Source organism: Pongo abelii, chromosome 7 (genome assembly GCF_028885655.2).
Source record: "Pongo abelii isolate AG06213 chromosome 7, NHGRI_mPonAbe1-v2.0_pri, whole genome shotgun sequence".
Classification (NCBI taxonomy): domain Eukaryota; kingdom Metazoa; phylum Chordata; class Mammalia; order Primates; family Hominidae; genus Pongo; species Pongo abelii.
This window is the reverse complement of record NC_071992.2, coordinates 2,286,877-2,302,805: the sequence shown is the minus strand read 5'-3', so window position 1 is coordinate 2,302,805 and position 15,929 is coordinate 2,286,877.

The window sequence follows — 15,929 nt, the reverse complement described above, 5'->3', positions numbered from 1 at the left end:
CTGACAGAATTTTGTCTTTTGAAGTAGAGAAGATATTTAAAGCACATTTGCCTCAAGGGAAATCTTCCAAGTCTTATAAATAATTTGCATTGTTCTTTGTTGCCTTTCCAAGTAACTTCGTGCCCTAATTTTATCTTCAAGTATAAGTTACTCAAGCATCTAAATACTGAGTTCCTTCAAGTACTTTGATCTGCCCTGTATTCACAACGTGAGTCATAACCTAAATGAATCATCTTTCTGTCTAATCAAATTCCAGTGTGGGAGAACACAAAATTCTTAACCATCTTAACCATTGTAAGTACGTAGTCAGCAGCATTCGTGCATTCACATTGTTCTGGAACCATGACTACCCTCCATCTCCCAGACTTTTTCATCTTGCAAAAATGAAACTATGTAATATTTAAACAATACCTGCCACCCCGTCCCTCCTGCCCCGGCAACCTCTATTCTACATTCCGTTTCTGTGGGTTTGACTGCTCTAGGGACCTCCTGTAAGTGGAATCACACAGTATTTGTCTGTTTGTGACTGGCTTATTTCACTCGGCATACTGTCTTCAAAGTCCATCCGTGTTGTAGCAGGTGGCAGGTTCCCCTCCTTTTTAAGGTTGCATAATTTTCCATTGTGTGTATATACAACATTTTCTTTCTTCATCCAACGAGAGACGCTTGAGTTGTTCCCATCTCTTGGTTATTGTGAATAATACTGAATGAACATGGATGTGCAAATATCTCTCCATGATCCTCATTTCATCTGCTCATCTGCAAAATCACAAAAATAACAAAACCTAAATTGTATAATTTGTGAAAAACGCTTAACACAGCTTCCGACATAAGTATTACACATTCACGTGTGTTCCATGAGAATAGTGAAAATTAGAAAACACTACTGTTGAAGTGGCCTCATTGTGTGGAGTGACACCTGAGGTTTGTTGTCTCCAGGCCATGGAGATGAAGGACACAGGAAGAGTGAGGGTAAGAATGGAAATATAATAGGTGAAAGAGAATAGCTCTCTGATACAGAGAGATGTTCCGGAAACATGGGTTGCCTGTCCATGGTGACATGCAGGGGTTTTTATAGATGAGCTCGTGGGGGGGCAGTGTCTGATCTAGATAGGGCATGAAAAACCGGTTAGGACCACCTGTGCCATCTGCATAGGGCATGAATCTCTGGCAGCCCCCCACCCCACCAATCTTTTATTATGCAGGTGGGCTCTCTGTCTGAGCTTCTCCATGTTGCCCACTTCTTTCTTACTGTACACGTCCTAACAAAAAAGAGAAGGTGGAGCCCCATGGTGGGCATGCCTGGCCCCCATGTAGCCCTTTCTATCTTTGCAGCTGCTAGCATCCCTGCATGCAAGCTTCCAGCTTCCTTATCTATGTTTGCAGCTTGAACTTCCAGGCTGCTGTTTGTTAGAAAAGAAATGATTTCTTGGACTGCTTTTTGTTAGAAGGGAAGTTCTGCTGAGGACTCTTTGGCCTCACTATCTGCCTAGATATTTCTATCTCCTGTATCACTATTCCTATTACCGCTACTAGTACTGCTGTTCACACACTTGTCACCACTGATGGATCTGCTCTGAACAGCTCTGCACGCCGCTGCTGCTGACTTACTGAGGGCTAATTTCCACCTGGATGGACCTCACTGACCATGACCAGAGGTCTGTTGGCCACCAGCCCGCTGAATACCAGTACCGACCTGTGGAGTGCCCTTTCCAGAGCCCCTTTGTATGTTTTTTGGGGTGCTGTGTGTGGACCATGTTAGTAGTCTTGTACCTGTGAATTTGGGGTCTTTTCAAGTCCCATCTAGAATAAGGTCACCTCCAGCCCCACTGCTGCTCCCCTTGGCTTGGCCCCACCCAGGTTCCACAAGGGCCCCTCCTCCACCCTCGTCTCCACACGCCACCCTCCACACTGAAAGATTCGAAGTTATCAAAGTCAAACAGATTTTACAGGGGGCTCTCAACGAAACGTTTATTTAGGAAAACAGTTGCAATTTGGGACACACACACAGACCAGGGTGGTCTTTGTATGTCCAAAGCACAAAGAAAAGGCTGAGGGTGTTATTGAAAGAGAAATGTAATGTATTACATTGAAATAAAACCCATTGGCACTAGCAAGGTTTTCAGGAGCTGGCAGGCTCTGACTGGTGAGTGACAGCAGTGGCTAAAAGCAGACTTAGGGTCTTTCCAGCAACCAGTAGAGAGAGCCAGTATCCAGCTTCCAGCAGGTCATTCCAGCAGCTGGGCAGGCCCTGGTGCCTGGAGCGCTTTTCTTTTCCTCCTTCTGGTCTCTCAACTCTCATTTAATTGGGTGTGACTACACAACTACACTCCAGGGAGACAGTGTACACACAGTTCCTTCAAGTCTTGCTTCTGGTCTTACGGCTTCTCCACTCCCTGCCTGTGTCCTCTGGACGAACCACTGATGGTCTTCAGGGCTTTGCCTAAGGGCACTCATTGCACTGACCCTGCTTTCCACTTCCTCACCTTGCCCTTCCCTCCCAGTGTCCTGATCCCGCTGACCTGCCTTTAGTGTCTCCTCTTATTTTCATAGCACCTCCCAGCTTCTAATGTGCTACGGGAGATGCATCTTTACTTTCTTCCAACATGCCGTGGGACATGCATCTTTACTTTGTTCTAGCAACATGCCGTGGGACTTGTATCTTTACTTTGAAGAGTGTTTATTGTCTGTATTCCTCTCCACCAACATATGTGGTCCATAATGACAGCATCTTAGTCTGGCTCATCTCCTTAAAAAAAATCCCCACATTCCAGAAGGGCGCCTGATCTATAAAGATACTCAATACACACTTGCGAAGCAAATTAACTCATTAAGTTAATAAAGTTCCAGGCATGTTCCCCTCCCCTCGTGACTCCCCAGCATCCTTCACACACAGGGCTGTGGCATATTTCAGTTGTGGGGATCGATGAAGAGGTGGAGCAGAGTGCTCACCTCGTGGGCTGTCTCTGCTCAGTTTTGTGTTCAGAGGAGACATCAGCCTCACCTTTCATAGCCTCCCTGCAGGCTCTTGAAGGTTACCAAAGGGGAATTCCATTTATAACTGAAGGTATACTTTTCACAATGCTCTTTTGCTATCTCAGTCTTTTAGTAAATAACACACCTCTGCAGCTGCCCTAAGAGCACTTCTCTTCCCTGAAAACTCTGTCAAACTCTAAGACAAGATAACCATGCTAGGGGTATTCTTTCTTCTTCGCCACCTTTCTCTCCTCATGAATAACTCTTCAATGCTTCCGTAACATCCAGACATACATGATTCAAATGATTGCAGTATTTTATTTTACTTACTTTTTCCTTATTCATAACCAGCATGAAGGGAGCAGATTTAGGGAATGAGTAAGCAAAGACAAACGTTCCCTAAAAAATATTAGGGAGACAAGCCTGACATGTATTTACATACATATCTCTTTCTCTCTCTCTGTTTCTCTCTCATGCACGCACATACCCAGAAACACACACACAATTTAAAGATTCCAAGTTGAACACTTGCTATAAAAACTGATGTCTGTATCTCCCCGTATACTTTAAAGAGGATGTATTTAAAACAGAATAAATATTTAATGCATTAATGCAATATCATCAAAGTTATAAGCAATTAGAAGAGCTTGAGGCAATTAATTGATAACTGCCTTTAGCTCCATAATATCCATTCAGTACAGGAACCAATCTATGCAAGGTGGGATTTGGAAAGACCAACCGGGTTTTAGGTACCATTTCTACCAAGTGTTTGATCTATTGGATTTCACAAGTAAACAGTGTGCCTTTCGTTGCTGTACTCAGAAGAGAAGATGGAGCTGTAAGCGGCTTCTCTTAAAAATCTAAATGTTGTGTAGTAAGCAGATGGCCAGTGTGATCTAGGAAGCTCCCTGGGCACTGCCTCGCCTTTCTGATGGCCATGAAGGGAATGGTAAGCTGGTGACTGCAGAGAAACAGGTGTTACAGAAGGGATCCAGAGAGTCTGGCTGCAATTTTCTGATTTTGGTTGTGCCTGCTATTTCTTAGTCCCCCAAGGCTTAGAGGAGAGGATACCTCCTTGGTAGTGGGCTTGGCGCTCTCCATGGGGGCCCAACCTGCTGAGCTGGTCCATGGGGGTCCGATCACTTGCTACCCAAGAGGGCGTTTCGGCAGCCCTCCCTGCAGACAGTAAAAGGGCAATGAGGGCTTTGCAACCCAGGAAGGCCAAAGCAGCCATTTAACCAGCCCTTCCGGCAGATGGTAAAAGGGGCGATGGGGGCTCTGCATCCTAGAAAGGCCAAGGCAGCCGTTTAACCAGCCCTTCCTGCAGATGGTGAAAGGGGCGATGGGGGCTTTGCATCCTAGAAAGACCGAGACAGTAGATTGTGTTCAGGTTGTAGAAAACCAAACAGGATACTTGAGAGCTGGCGGCTGAGTTCTGTTTCTGGATGCCAGGACATCAAGGTGAAATGCTCCTTTGTTTCTGCAGATTGGGCCATCTTGATGTCTCTTTCTCTTTAAGTATTGATTTTCTAGTCTCAGGTTACACTAAAACTGATTTACAACAACCCATGCGAACGTTCAAGCTCTCATCCAAGCACATCTAATTGCTTGTCTGACTCCCATTTAAGGGGTCAGACGTTTAACATTAACTGGCTTTCAGTGAGGAAGGTTGACTAATGCTACACAGAACTCTAACCAATGCTCACATTATTTCCCCTACACCATATCTGTCCATTTCTCATTTTATCTAAGGCTTGAATTGCCCTTGTTAATTATATAAACAATGTAATACCACCTTAAATCTAGTGTTGTAACAGAACTCTATGCTTATATTACGTATACATATATATAGCTACTTTTATTAAGTTATAACTTCTATACCATAAAATTTGCCCATTGTAAGGATACAACTCAATATGCTTTTAGTAAATGTACAGAGTTGTGCAAACATCACTAAAGCCCGTTATTCTCAGAAGTTCCCTTTCTTCTGTGTGCGGGGGACACAGTAGTGAACCACACACTGACCTTACCTTCTTGTATTTCTGTTGCACTGTCTTTAATAACTCAGCCCTCGAACTCAGACATTGAAATGGTCCATTTCATGTATTGACTAGGCTGGGCCTTGGCACCCAGTTGTTTGGTCAAATCCCAGCCTGGATGTTGATGCGAAGGTCTTTCTTAGGAGTGATTAACACTTAAGTTGGTAGACTTTGAGTAAAGCAGGTGACTACTCATAATGTGAGTGGGCTTCATCCAATCAGTTGAAGGCCTTAGGAAAAAAAGACTGAGGTGCCCCAAGGAAGAGGGAGCTTTGCTTTCAGATTCAAGACTGCAACTTAAACTCTTCCCTGGCCTTTCAGCCTGCTGGCCTGCCCTGCAAATTTCGCACTTAATCTAATAATCTCAGAAGCCAATTTCTTAAAATCTCTCTCTTTCTCTTTCTCACATATCTATCTATCCATCTATCTATCCATCTATCTGTCCTTTCATCCATCTATGTATCTATGTATGTATGTATATATGCATGTATGTATCTATCTATGCATCCATGTGTGTATCTATTTATCTATCCAACCATCCATGTATCTATGTATCTATCTACCCATCTATGTATTCTCTGTCTCTCCATCTATCCATGAATCTATTCATCTATCCATCTCTGTATCTATCTATCCATCCATCCATAGACGTATCTATTTGTCTATCCATCCATCCATGTATCTATGTATCTAACTATTTACCCATCTATGTATTATCTCTCTATCTCTATCCATCTATCCATGTATCTGTCCATCTATCCATCTCTGTATCTATCCATCTATCTATCCATCATCCATCCATGTATCTATATATCTAACTATCCACCAATCTATGTATCATCCATACATCCATACATCCATCCCTCCATCTATCTATCCATCTATCCATGTATGTATCTATTTGTCTATCCATCCATCCATGTATCTATGTATCTAACTATACTTTCATCTATGTACCCATCCATCCATCCATCCATTCATCTATCCATCCCTCTATCCATGTATCCATCTATCCATCTATTTGCCTATCTACCTATCCATCCATCTATCCATCCATCTATCCATGTATCTGACTATCCATCTATTCATTCATCCATTCATGTATTTATGTATTATCTATTCACCCATCTGTCTATCTCTCTCTCTCTCTCTCTATCCAGCCAGCCAGCCATCTGTCTATATCTATCTATCTATCTATCTATCGATCGATCTATCTATCGATCTATCTATCTATCTATCTATCTATCTATCTATCTATCAGACCCTTACTAATACAGATACCTAAAAAGCCCATTTTACTCCTGGCATATGCATTAAGCACTTTTGGTCCCCATTTGTGTTACATGTGTTACATTATGAAATCTTTGGGGTTGATACAGTAAATTATTGTAATAACCAAACCTGCATGAATTTCAACGTCTATAGTAGGCAACCAATAAAAATATGTTTATAGTAATCCTTCCTCTTTTAGATAGTGGAAATCGGGAAGTAATAGTAGCAAACAAAGTTTGGTAGGCAGTTTTATTTTTCAGGGTTCTCAAGAAGTTATTTTATTTCCTTAGATAAAATGAAGATGTAAATTTCTCTTATTTTAGGGAATCGTACCATTACAATAGCATTGTACCATTTTAAGAAAATAAATATCGTGTTAAGCTGTCTTTGTATAGATTTCATTGACTTAGTCATAACAAATTATCAGTTATATTTACTTTTTTAAAAATGATAAATGTCAAATTTGAACCCAATTTGAAGCAACTAGGTGGATAAAATTAAATATGATAAACTGTTCACAACTGTATATGGTCATTCCAATACCGCAGAACTTGTTGTTATCAGAAGGTTTCATGTAAGATAAACTATTTTGAAGTTGTATCGTTTGTCTTCCACCTTTGTTAGGATGGCTGTCCTCTGATGGCCAGCACCCATCAGAATCTTTCTGCACCTGTGTTATTCCTGGAGGTGCTTTAGCCTTCAGGACATTTTGCCTGTTGTATAAGCTTACCAACCTCAAAACTTTTTATTCCCCCTGGAAATCGAAATTGAAAAGATAGGAATCACTTCACCTTCAGAAAGATTTTATGTGATATTAAAACATGGCACCATATTCTACTCAAGCTTTTGGAAGAAACAGACTGAAAGGCACTGACTTAAACTAAGAAATGTATATAAATCTATATCATAAGGGCATCACATAATTCATTGGTTTATGGGAGACTGGATGACTATTGAGATATATTTTTTTAATAGCATGAAGAAAAGTTTCTTCATTGTTTGATTACTTGAAAAATTCTTGAAAGAAAATGAATTCCCATTTCCTTGATCGGCCAAAAATTATCCAAATCATTGTTTTTGTCAATGATTCCTGGGACCTGTAAGTAATTCAGAATGTTTTCAATAACTGGGGTTCCTCTTTCTTAGGTCATTTCAAAATTATTAAGTGGGTAAATAAAACACTAAAGAGCAGTCAGACTTAGCTACTCTTTTAAATAACTTAATACCATGTTTTGTGGCAAATGGACCAAAGCTATAATTGGAGAAGCCATACCCTTCTTAAAGAAAATGTAATCCAGTGTTCAACTCAATAAGTGAAATGAAGTAGAAGTTTCCTTGAGTATTTGGAGTTTGAATTCTCTTGGTTTAATAAAGAGTCTGTTTAATTTTGCTTCTATAAATACTACCCAATGTTTTATATTTGATAAATTATAACACATTTGAGTACAATTGAATGCAGTTAAATGTTTCTTTCTTTGATATACAAGGCACTTACAAATTTTTAAAATCTATAAATATTATCATTGCATCTTTGATACAGAAGTGCCAATTTGTTGCCTTTTTTGCAATCTGCAGTGTTAAACGACTAATCATGCTAGTTTAAGACACACACATGCATACAAAAGACATTATTTCTTTAATTCATCCGGAAAAGTCAATATTTTAAATTAGAGATGCCACCCAGAGGTGCTCATTCAATTACCTATCAAGTAACTATTCACAAAGGGAATGTCAGCTTTAAAACTGAAATTATTTGGGTGGAGAAATGCCCTCTAGAGGTTCATCTAAAATCCTTGGACACAGTAGATACTTGTATTTCTTTCCATTGGGCTCTCAAAGATGTTACCTGTTCATTTTAAGAGTGTCTCTTGAATGGATGACAGAATGGAGATTCAGCAGTCTAACATTGGCTCACATTACACAGGTCTTCTGTCTCAGTTTCTTGCTCTGTGACATTAAGTACAATTTCTGTCTTGCTTATCTCATTTGTTAAGACACAACTAAACACAGTAACCTGAGAAAACCAAATGTCTGTGGAATCCTACCACAATTTACTGTTCTATATAATTGCTCGATAACAACATTGAAAGCAATTTTTGTCTCAATATTGACAAACTCCAATGTCAACAGGTTGTACTACTGGTATTCTGTAAGTTACATTCTATAACATGCAAGTCAATTTTATTACTGAACTTCTAGGATTTTATTAAGCGCCTTGGTTCTGATTAAGCCTCTCTGTACTCATTATATCCTGCAGATGGGAAATTATCCCCACTCAGGGCAATGTGCTCGAGCTAGCTTTATGCAAACCTAATGATGTTGTGCTTATTACCTTCGATATTATCTGATTAAGAGCTACAGATTGCCTTTGTGCTAGCTGTTAATAAGGAATTCTTCAAAGAAGAATGCGTCTCCTTCTGCTAGTGAAGGATACTACTGTCACCTGCCTCTGAGCTGATGTATACAATTACTTTCAAGCCAAATGTCTATTTCTCTAGGCAGCTTAATGTTGATCATTTTTATTTAGAAGTGGCTTATAAAATACATGTTTTTAACAAATCCTTAGAATGCATCAACGTAATATTGTAATTGCATTAGAAATTTTAAGTAAGAACACTTATTCGACTAAATTTTTAAAGAAAATATAAAACTGATAGCAAATATTATGCAATTTCTTCCAAATCTCCCAGCAGTCCTGAGCAACAGAGCTCTGCCCTCCAGAGTGCTTGGACCTGGGAGGTAGAGTGCGTTGTTCTCTACAGACAGACCACCCTATGTGATGCAGCGTGTGACTCATTCTTCCAACTGCTTTGTCTATTTTTGTCTCTACAATTAAAAAAAAAAGGTAAAAAGTTTATGCAGTAGAGTTGCATTTAGTTTAAAAGAAATAAAACCTGTAAACATACAATTCATAAAACTAATTTTGAAACAGATGACACTGTATGGGATGATGAGTTTTTGGGAAGTACATTTCTGTCTACCCACTCCTCCTTCCTCTCACTCACCAGGTTTGTAAGGAGAGGTGGCATTTATTTCGAATGACAGGGTGACTGTTCATCCTTTGTCTCAGATCATTTCAGGGTATGGATGTTGTCTCAGAAATCTAATGTATCATTTTAGCAACTCCAAAAAGACCCTGATTTGGAGAACACATTCTGTGTCTCAGCTGTGAGACCCCTCAGCTGAGCAGCCCCTGGCTTGGGTAGGAAGGCACGCCATGTGGCTCTGGAGCATGGAGTAAAGTTTGCCAACACTCAGACTGGGTCTGGCCCTTGGGGGTGTTCACCTCCATAGACAACGGCTATCGTTGCCTGAATGGTAGCATTTAAGGGAGCTGCAAAGATGTCCTGTCCTCTAAATGCCTTCCTCCCAGACGTTGGCAATTACAACTAAGTGATTTGTACATTTGTGGCAGGAAGTTCCTCCCCAGGCAGCTCTTATAATTCAGATCAATGAGCACTTAACGAAACTTCCGAAGTCTCTACCTCACTCTGGGGAGACAGAACCAATACAAAGGTCGTTGTTCTCCCTGAGCCCAGGGGACACAAAGCTAAGGCACAAATATAAATGAATAATTACTTGGACTATTTTGAAACTATGACACACCTTCCTGGACCCAAATGACAGAGATCTTAATCATGTGTGTTTTCATGCCCAATACTTTCCATTTTTCACAAGCAATCTGAAGTGATGGAGAGGCTGATGGTGCCAGGGCCACACTTAGAGAACCCTACTGCAGGTGGTGTAGAGTCAGTAAATGTTTTGTATCCTTGTTTACGAGTATGTGTGGAAAGATGCCTCTGTGAGTGATGAGTGAACAGGCTCCTTTTGAAGTCTCCGAGTCATAGCTTCATGACAAATGTACCGTCTACTCCCTTTCCGAAATCATTTAAAGCAAACTTTAGCGCTGGGGCAAGCAGGGCAACTGGTGAAGTGCAGATGTAAGTGGTAAGACCAACAGAAGGGAAGGAAACAAACATAGCAGGCAAGACAAAGGGAAGTCCCCGCCTGCACACCGGGGTAGACATTGCTGATGGTTCTTCTCCATTTCTGAGTCCATGGAGGACTGTTCTCCTCTCCAGGACCTTAAGCTTGGACATGACTATTTGACATGTTCCGGCCAAAGCTCTGTGTAGAGAAGTTATTACAAAGCTGAATTGCTGCTGCTAGACTTTCCAGCCCTTTCTTCCTGTGCAGAGGACCAAAAAGGCAATGAGTACCAGATGGCAGAGTTGAAAAACCTGTCAGAGCCGAGATCAGACAGGGCTCCTGGCCCACCTTGTGAGAGTGCATTTTCCTGAGAAGCCAACTAGTACCAGATTGAACTTCTGGGGTGTGAGAAGCAAACCTTTGTGTACGGCCTCCCTGAGACTCTTGGAACGATTTCTCCTACGGGCTACCCTGGCCTGCCCTCACTGGTCCACTCTTATCCATGGCTGTCTCCTACTCTATTCCTGCAGAGGCCAATCAAGTGTGTTCTCTCTCTGAATTCCCAACACCTTGGTAGAAATATCTGGACTGGGCCAGTGATGTGCACTCCACATACAGAGCTGTGCTATATTGCACAGGGATTTCCACCAAATCCTCACTCTCTTAGAGAAGTTTATTTTTTCTTTAGTTCTGTGTACTGCTTTCCAAATTAGTATACATTTTATAAAACACCTACGACCTTCTCTTTCACCTTATATTCAATCATCTGATCTGAAAGAGTGAAAATCAACAACTGCAAATTGAATGTGAAATACAATGAAGAGAAAGCTAACTGTAGGGTATTTGAAACTCAAGTTTCTATTTGCAAACGATGCAGGAGCAATGCCTTTATACCTATTTGACCACTGAATTAAAGAGGCAAACAAGACAATGGTTTCATACTTGAGGCTTTTGAGAAATGTCAGCAGAATCCCCTGACAGCCTTGAAGGTTTATGAATACCAAATAGCTCTTTATCATGGAGTTGAACATCTCTTTGGCGTCCACGTTTCATGGCTGTTCTGGATAATTTAAAATGCAGTTTATAGGAATGCATATACGTTTTGCTACTGAATGTCAGCTGAAAATAAACAAAAGGAAAACTTTACCAGTATGTGAAGTGTGTTTTACAGATAAAAATCTTAAAATACAAAATAATGTTCTAACTCATATGGGAAAGAAATATTTTTCTGAAGGATTTCTTAAGCATGCTAGAAATAAATCAGATTCTTCTTTTTTTATTCCGAGTTGGAAAATCTTTGCTCTCAACTGTTTGTACACATCAAAAACAACACAAAACGCCCCTCAAGTTAAGTATGAAAAAACTAGGAGAGACCTTTGGCTAGTGGGGAAAATGTAGGTTTCATGCATAGGTGTATAAGCTGTGGAAGGCAAGAAAGGTCTTAAAGTCCTTTACTTTTCCTTTCCCTTTATATCTTCATTTATTCACCCTGGGATTGCTCTTTCAGTGCGCATGTTTGTAGTATAAAATTCTGATCCAGTAATAAGAACTTTTTGTTTGAGCATTTATGCATTTGAATCTTACTGACTGAAGTTTATTTCACATGCCCTACTTATTTAGAAGTTATAGGCCATGTGATTTCATTTAGAACAAATATTAACATCTCCCTCAATATAAACGTAACTGAGAAGCTGTTTTCCTATTTTTATTGATTTGCATGTTTTATTTTAAGATTATTGTTTGTATTCTTCTGTCCCTTTTATTTCATATTTTCAATAATCAATTCTATCATATACTGTTTAACAACAATGATTTCTAAACTGATCTAAGTTGTAGTACATAATATACACAGAATGCTATTTAACTGAAGTGGTTTTCAGGAAGCATATCTACATCTATATGTGCATGTTTTTTAAAAATAAAAAGTACAGAAATATTGAGAGTTGAATATGCTGGAAAGTGGGACTAAAAGTTACATAAATGTACTTTTTTTTTTTTATGTTACCCAAACTTCCTAAAATGTTTCATATATAATAGTGTTTACCATCAAGATTAGTTACATTTTTTGCATATGAATGTAATATGTACGGCTACAACACATTCATCTTCTATTCACAAACACTCTTATTATCATAGTTTCCTGCAAGCTCAGTTAGGCTCAGTGTTCAGGTCAGGGTTATTATACTCCCCGGATGGGTGTGGCTACACTGCAGCCAGGAATTCGCCTCAGAGTCTCATGGGCCCAGCTGCCTGTGTGTCTGCAGTGGCCATCACCTGGTGGCTGTCTGTCCAGGACACCAGGCTCTGTGAATGCCATGGCAGAGCAGGGAGCAGAAGAAGTGCACCTGCTCTCTCCTCCCGCTCATCTGTGATGGTCTCAGGACTTGCCTCCTTGGACTGGACTTCGTGCTTTCCCCACATGCCTGTAAATACCAAGGAGTGTGGCCTTTGTCAAAGGCGAATTTCCCAGCATGTCATCACCCCACCCAAGCTGCTTTCTCCCCTTGCCTTCCAAAACCTCCACCCGGCCTCTGTGCCTTTCTGTTCTGATCTCTGACTTCATAAAATCATTGTGGGGAGGAGATGGGGGATCTTGGAAAGAAGAAGGTAAGATAACAGAACAAATTACACATTGCACCAAGAATTGATAGCATCGCAGAGGAGGTTAACTCCATGGCACAGATGCCTCAGTACTTGGACAAAGAAAACCACCTGGCGTCATGCTGCACAGGAAGGAGAAAAGAGGTGTGGGGGCAGGTGTTGGCTTCCAGAGCCTAGTCTGACCACAGGGAGCTGACGTGAGGCTGTGGCTGCATGGTACAGTACTCACAAATAACTGGGGCTAGTTAATTTTTAAAAGAGCTTCATTGAGGTGCTTTGACATAAGGTTTGCATGTACAACATGATATAAATATCCATCATCCCCAAAAGGTATTTGTTTGATTTTTTATTTTCTCTGAGTCTCATCTAGTCTTTGTTCCCTGTTTTTCTCTGTCTTCTTTCTTTGGGGTTATTATTTTTATAATTTCATTTCATCTGCTTTGTTGGCTTATTACTGTTATCCCTTGTTGTTTCACCTTAGTGACAAGCTTAGGGCTTTCTGTGGACATCACTTACTTGTCACGCTCCTGTTAAAGGATATAATGCTACTTCACCCCAAGCAATATTAAGTCTTTCAATCTATGAACATGGGATGTCCTTCTAGTTGTGTCTTCTTTAATTTCTTTCATTGATGTTTTTCGTTTACAAATATTTCATCTCCTTAGTTGAGTTTATTCCTGAGTATTTTATTCATTTTGATGCTATTTTAAATGGGATTATTTTTTAATTTCCCTTTTGGCTAGTTTATTGTTTTTGTATAAAAATACAACATTTTTTGGTATTGGGAAATGATATCAACATGCAAAAGAAGAAAATTGGCCCCCTGTCTTACACCATAAACAAAAGTCTACTCAAAATGGATTAAAGACTTAAATGTAAGGTGTGAAACTGTGAAATTTCTAGAGAAAAAGCTGCTTGACATAGGTTGTGATAATAATTTCTTGGATATGACACCAAAAGAACAAGCAACAAAAGCAAAAATACATAAATGGGACTACATCAGTCTGAAAAGCTTTGGTACAGCAAGGGAAGCAATCAGGTGAGCAATGAGATAACTTATAGAATTGGATAAACTATTTATAAAACAAATATCTGATAAGGGGTTATTATCCAAAATATACAAGGGCTCAACTCAATAACAGGAAAACACATAATCCACATAAAAAATGAGCAAAGGACCTGAATAGACATTTTGCAAAAGAAGACATACAAATGGCAACAGGTATATGAAAACATGCTCAATATCACTAATCCTCAGGGAAATGACAATTAAAATCACAATGAATTATATCACTTCACACCTTTTATGAAGATTATCATAAAATAATTAAAAACTACACACGCTGGTAAAGATGTGTAGAAAATTGAATCCTTGTATATTGTTAGTGGAAATATGAAATGGTGCAACCACTATGGAAAACACTATGGAGTTTCCTCAAACAATTAGAAATAGAACTACCAGGCGATCCAACAATCTCACTTCTGGGTACATAGGCAAAGGCATTGAAATGAGGATCCCAGAGATATTTGCACATCCGTGCTGATTGCAGCATTATTCACAATGCCAAAGGTGGAAACAAACCAAGTACTCATCTATAGGTGAATGGATAAAGGAAATGTTGTATATACATACAATGGAGTATTATTCAGCCTTATAAGAGAGAAGCCCTGTCATCTGTGACAAGATGAATAAACCTGGAGGATGTTTTGCAAACAGAACCAACCCAGCTTCAGAACAAATGCTTCATGACTGCACTTATATGAAGTATCTAAAGTAGTCAAGGTCACAGAAAATGAGAATAGAATGGTGGTTTCCAGGGTCTATGGAGAAATAAAAGTAGAGAGTTGTTGCTTAATGGGTATAAAGGTTCAATTATGCAAGATGAATAAGTTATAGTGATCTTTTGCACAACATAGTGCCTTATAGCTAACTGTATTATATCATTTACTTAAAAGTCTGTTAAGAGGGTAGATCTCATGTTAAGTATTTTTACTACAAAAAAAAAAAAATCAAAACACCCAAGAAGGTAGGAAAACAAAGCTTTTGGAGGTAATGAATATGTTTATTACCTTGATTCTGGTAATGGTATCATGGTTGTATGCATGTGTCCAAACTCATCAAAGTGTATACATTAAACAAGTGTAGTTTTTTATATAAATTACACTACTATGTTTTTTTCTAAAAACTCAGTGGTTGAGTACAGCAGCAGAATGCAGGGTACATAAAAGAATCAGTGAACATAGAGTCAGAGCAATATAAATTTTGGAATGTGAATAGCAGAAGAAACAGACTGGAGAAAAAAATGAACACTCAGGGAGTTCTGAGGTGACACAAAAATCCAACAGTTGTGTTAATAGAGTTCTAAAAGAAAAGAAACAGGGTAGGGCTAAAAATGTACTAAAAATAACTAAAACCTTCTCATATTGGGTGAAAAGATACAAACCTATATATTCAATAAATTAAATGAACACTAAACAGGGTAACTCAAAAGAAATCTCACTAATACACATCATTATCAATCTTCTGAAAATTAAATGTAATGAAAAAAATATTGAAAGTAATGAGAGTGAAATGACCAATAGGGGAAAAGCTGTTTGAATGAGAACAAATTTTTCATCAAAACCCACAAAGTACAGAAGGAAATGGCACAGCATTTTATACATATTGAAATAAAGAAAAAAAAAAACAACAAGAAAATATCAACCCAAAATTCTATATCTAGCAAAACTATCCTCTTGAAAATGCAGTTGAATCAAGCCAGTAGATCTACTCTAAAAAAGAAATAGCTAAAAGAACATTCTCTAAACAGGAAGTAAATGAAGTAAATGGTAAAAGAAGGAATGTTTGAAAGCAGGAAGAACAGAGTAAGCAAAAAGAAGACAAAACAATAGATTTTTCTTCTCCTTGAGTTTTGTAAATTATGTCTGACTCTTGAAGCACAAATTATAGCCCTGTCTGATGTAGTCCTAAATAGATATAGAAAAAGTATTTATGATAATTACATTACTAATGAAGGATGGTAAAGAGACTTAAAGGGAAGCTTAAGAGTTTCTATACTTCACTGGAATGAAGTAAAGAAAGTTATAATCCTAATAGTCTAAGATTATGTA